Source organism: Otolemur garnettii, unplaced genomic scaffold, assembly GCF_000181295.1.
Source record: "Otolemur garnettii isolate 467f Iridium unplaced genomic scaffold, OtoGar3 scaffold00013, whole genome shotgun sequence".
Classification (NCBI taxonomy): Eukaryota; Metazoa; Chordata; class Mammalia; order Primates; family Galagidae; genus Otolemur; species Otolemur garnettii.
The window spans coordinates 22354588-22360197 of NW_003852408.1; positions in this window are offsets into that span (position 1 = coordinate 22354588).

Consider the following 5610-nt stretch of genomic DNA (forward strand, 5'->3'; position numbering starts at 1 on the left):
AAAAAAAAAAAAAATACCCAAATTGTAGATGTTATTCTGAGTGAAACGAGCCAGTCACAAAAGGACAAATATTGTGCATTTTCCCTCTGTGAGATTCACTGGTGAGACAAATCCTTAGAGATAGAATGGTGGTTGCCAGGAACTGGGGGACAGGAGGCAGGAAAGTTGGTGTCTAATGGGTACAGTTCCAGTCAGGGAAGATGGAAAAGTTCTGGAAATGGATGGTGGTGAAGGTTGTACCACATGTATGTATGCAATGCTTAAAAATGACTAAAATGGTAAGTCAAAAATCTGGCTCTCTCACTACACACATTGTATCTCTCAGGAAAAATTTCCTCCAGAATTTAATGGCTTTGAAGTCATTTTGAAAGACAATTTTGAAATGTCACATAAATTATTTGGTTAATTTTGTTAAGTTTTCAGTTAGTAAAAATCCATGGTATGTAGATTTACTAAAAACGTATTATTTCAACCATATTTAACAACTTTTCCCACTGACAACATATATTTTCTTTTCACTCCTATGCTCTGTTAGTCAGTTTATTTTACTTAATTACCTGTCGATTTAAATAGCAGAATTTCTCACAAATACTTAATTGCCACCTGAAAGATACACACTTTTCTCTAGCTAATTATACTGACATATTGTGAAAGTACTATATGAGTATTATATTTCATTAGTATTATATTTCTCTCTGATTAGGTGATTATCATTCAGAGCTTGTATTTTTATACTCATGCCCTATATTTCACCTTATTTGTATTTTTACAGTTAAAATGAATATAATTTTTTCTTACTAATTTAACTCATAGTGTTTATAAATAAAAAATGAATTTTCAAATATTGTTATTGCAATAAGCTAACATGTACGTGGTTAATACAACATGTCTAATATTCCAACACTCTGTTATTCACAATATGTGAGCTACCTCACTTCACTTCACGGCAATATTGCCAGTGAAAAGAGGACAGTTGTGTTGATTGTGGATGTTTACTTTGACCTGAGGTCACTATTGCTTTACGGATTCCATAAAACAAGTGTAAATGGTGCAATTTATTGTTCTTAATAGTGACCAAAGTACATACCTTTTTCCAGGAATATTCCATTGTTGGCATAGTTTAGTGACTTGCTCATTGCAGTTTGCCTCTCAGCCTGGGTTGTAAATGACACAAAAATTGGCTCCTTTATTTTGAATCTGCATCTCACTCTTTACTAAATCCTATAATACCCAATCTGACTTCCTTCAGCCCAATCTTTTCCAGTAACCGAGGCCTACCAATGAATGCATTTCTAGTTCCTGAACGGTCCCTGATCCTGCCTGCTCGAGTTATCCTCTTGCCTCCTACTGAACTCCCACCTGCTGCCCACCTATTGACCCAAACTATTATGGTTCCTGTGTGACCCTTCTCATCATCCATCTTTCCCTGCAAGATGTTCATTCTCACCAACCCTAATTGTCCCAAACCAAGCTCTGTCACATCACTTAGAATCTGAGAACTGCAGAGAAGCCAAATTGCAAATACCAACTATACACTGAAATCTTTCTTTTTTTTTTTAATTTAGACAGAGTCCCACTTTGTCATCCTCAATAGAGTGTCATGGTGTCAATTTCAGAGCAACCTCAGTCTGTTGGGTTCAAGTGATTCTCTTTCTTCAGCCTCCCAAGTAGTTGAAACTATAGGCATGTGCCGCAACACCTGTCTATTTTTAGAGACGAGATCTTCCTCTTGCTCGGGCTGGTCTTGAACTCCTGAGCTCAAGTGATCCACACTCCTCAGCCTCCCAGAGTGTTGTGCTTACAGGCATGAGCCACCGCGCCCAGCTGTACCCTGAAATCTAAGCAGGGGTAGATGATATAGCAGGTAAGGCATTGCAGGCTTCTACTTCGAGTCCCAACCTAAATGTGTGCTCTTTCAAAGAGTCCCTCGAGCTTCCTCCGTTTAGTTAGTTTTCTTGCCTATATATTCTCACCCTTAGCGCTGCCTTCCATCTCAGTCCTTCATCAAGTGGTGTAATTGTCTGCTTTATTTGTCTGTTTCTCTCCATGATCCAGAACCCCTGGGGAAGGAATTGTATTTGTTCAATGTTTTATTTCTAATATCCAGAAATAATACCCAGCACATAGTAAATGGAAGAAAGTCTCTCTTTCTCTCTCATCTCTGTCTCTGTCTCTCTCTCTCCATTGCACACAAATTGTAGGAGTCGGGGAAAATCGCTCCATCTCTCTGAGCCCTGGTTATCTTTGTTATAACATCTGCTTCTTGGTGCTTTTGTCCACACTCACCACTGTACCATCTCACCTCCCACCGATCTTTATTCTCTTGTCTGCTGCAGCATTTCCAGTGTTTGAACCTAAGTGCCTACATACTGTCACATTCTGACAGAATTCCCTGTCATAATAAAAGAAGATGCTTCTGGTGGAAACTTTTACAGCACCAGAATCCCATCTTCAGGACTGATGATGTCGTTACTTAATTGTCTTATTTTCCCAGGTCCTTGACATTGTCAGGCTCTATCTACAGGAATCTGTTTGCTAAAAGGCTTGGCAAGGAACTTGATAGAATGCTGCTGCATTAAAAGAAAATTGAAAAGCACATGAGATTTTGGAATTTCACTTTTAAATCTTTATATAGCCAGCTTGACATACAAGAGTCATAATTGGGCCGTTCAATAAGAACCTATAATTACATTTTGAGATATCAGCCACATGAATCTGAAAGAACCAACTTTATCATGATGAAAACCACTTATTTCAACCTCTTAGAGTCATTTTTTACATTACATAACATGCACTTAGCTCTTCATGGAAGTACTTTTACTTCATTCTATGGTAATTCACATATATTACTTAATTTTCCATGTGACATTTTTATGAGAGTTGCAGATCTTATTCCCATATAAAAATAAAACCCTATTAGTATGTGAAAATAAGAAAATATAAATAGATCAAAACAAAAAATCAGTTTTGGGGGCTCAGATGTGGGAGACATACTTTCTCTACTTTTCCTACTAAGTACAACTGAACCCCCTGGATGTTATACGTAAAACAGGCTCTGAAAGGTGACCAGAAGACATATGGGCTCCAGACCTCAGAACCTAGGAAGGACATGGTGATGTGTCCTTTGGGTTTTCTTTTTTGCCTTGTGTAAGCTGGCAGCAAGGAGTTGCCAGTGGGCTCAGAACAGAAACAAACAAACAAACAAAAAAACGCTCAAGAAAAGACTACTACAACTAGTCAACAGCCTGGCAAGAAGAAAACTTTTAGATGATAATCGTTCTTCTCTGACAAACACAATACAAAGTACAGTCCCACCCCAACCCTAGTCAGCAAAGGCTGAGAGACAAGTGTAGAGGTCTTCCCTTGAGGGGAAGTGGTTCCTCAAGCCCTGCCAAAGTAGCGCCAGAGAAGGTCAAGTGTGAATTCAGGACTTTTGGCCCCATAAAACGGTGATCAGCTTTCCCTCACTCCCAATGTGTCAGTAGACTCTCACTCCATCCCCTGTTCCTTGTTATCAGAGGAGGTCTAGCAGAGAGTTAAAATTTCTTCCTACCCCCTGCCGAGTCCGTGGAGACTACCATGTGGAATTGGTATGAAGTATCCCTCCCCTCCCCGCCAGGGTGCAGGGTGGCCTCAGTGATAGCCTAGTGGAAAATCTGAACTCCTAGCCCCATCCAGAAGTAACGATGAGCTCACCCTTTCCACTCCCAGGCGTCAATGAGCCTGAAAGGAGAACCTAGAAGTCCATGCCTGCCTGCCAGCAATGAGAAGGTGCCTCACCTTTCCCCACAGAAGTGGTGTTAAAGGAGGCATTAGACATTAAACTTAAGATATAAATAAGATCTAGATAATGATGGAATAATTCCCTAAATGCCCAGGTTTCAGTAAAAGAAAAAAAATCATTCATCATACAATGAACCGGGAAAAGATGATCAATTGGAGTTCATCAATTTAAAATCTCTGCAAGATCCCATCAAATGAAGGAGACAAATTACAGAGTAAAATTATTTACAGATCACATATCTGACAAAGAGCTCATATAGAATATACAAATAACTTTAAAATCCAGCAATAAAAATCAAGCAATCTAATTACTAAATGAGAAAACTATGAAGAGACATTTAACCAAAGAAGACACACAGATGGCTTATTAGCACAGGAAAAGATGTTTAATGGCTAGCCGTTAGGAACATGCAAATGAAACCTACAATGAGATGTCATTATACACCTAGTAGAAAAGCTAAAAAAATCAGCTGTAATCCTAAATGCTGACATAAAATGCTGAAATAAAGGTGGAGAAACTGAGTCTCTCATACTCTGCTGATGGGAATAGAAAATGACACAGCCACTCTAGAAAATGGGCTGGTGGTTTCTTTAAATGCTAAATGTACACTTACCTTATAACCCAGCAATTTCATTCCTTGGCATCTATCCTTCCAAAATAAAAACCTACACTCACAAGAAAACCCATGCACGACTCTCTATTTGTCATAAATCCCAAATGAGAAAGAACTGAGATGTTCCACATAGGCAAATGGTTAAATAAAATGTGATACAGACGTATCATGAAATAGTATTCAGCAATAAAAAAGAATGGATTCTGGATACACATGACTGATTGGCAGGATCTCGTGTTAGTCTACTAGGGCTGCTCTGGCAAAATACCCATCTCTGTGTTTCAGCAATAGGAATTTATTTTCTGCCCGTTCTGGAGACGTCTGAGATCAAGCTGTGGGCAGGTTTGGCATTTTCTGTAGCCTCTTTCTTTGAGTGAGGATGGCTGCCCCTTCTGTCCTCACATGGCCTTCCTTCTGTGCCCATACATGTCTGATTTCTCTATGTGTTTAAATTTCCTCTTATAATGATATTAGTCAGATTGGATTAGCGTCCATGCTGATGGCTACATTTTAACTTAATTACTTCCCAAATAAGGGTAACACAGATGCATTCTGAGGTACCAGGAGTTAAGGTTTCAACAAATGAGTTTGGGGCAGACACAATTCAGGCCATAAAAAAAGATCTCAAAGGCTTGGCGCCCGTAGCACAGTGCCACATACAGCAGCCACATACACTGAGGCTGGCAGGTTCAAACCCAGCCCAGGCCAGCTAAACAACAATGACAACTGCAACAGAAAAATAGCTGGGGGTGTGGCAGGCACCTGTAGTCCCAACTACTTGGGATGCTGAGGCATGAGAATCGCTTAAGCCCAAGAGTTGGAGGTTGCTGTGAGCTGTGACATCACAGCACTCTACTGAAGGTGACATAGTGAGACCCCGTCCCCCCCCAAAAAAAAGATCTCAAAGGCATCAAGCTAAGTAAATAAAACCAATGTTGAAGGTCACATGTATAACTTCATTTATATAATACTCTGGAAATGACAAAATTATAGAGAAGGAAAACAGAGGAGTTTGCAGTGATGTATGCTGGTGGATGGAGGTGAAAGAATGGAATAAGAGAAAGCTTTGTAGTGATGATTCTCAATCTTGACTTTGCTAGTGCTCACACAAATCTGCACGGGATAAAAGGAGGTAAATTCTATACACTCATTGTGCTAACGCCAAATCCTGGCTTTGATATTATTCTATAATTATTGGAAGATGCAATCAATG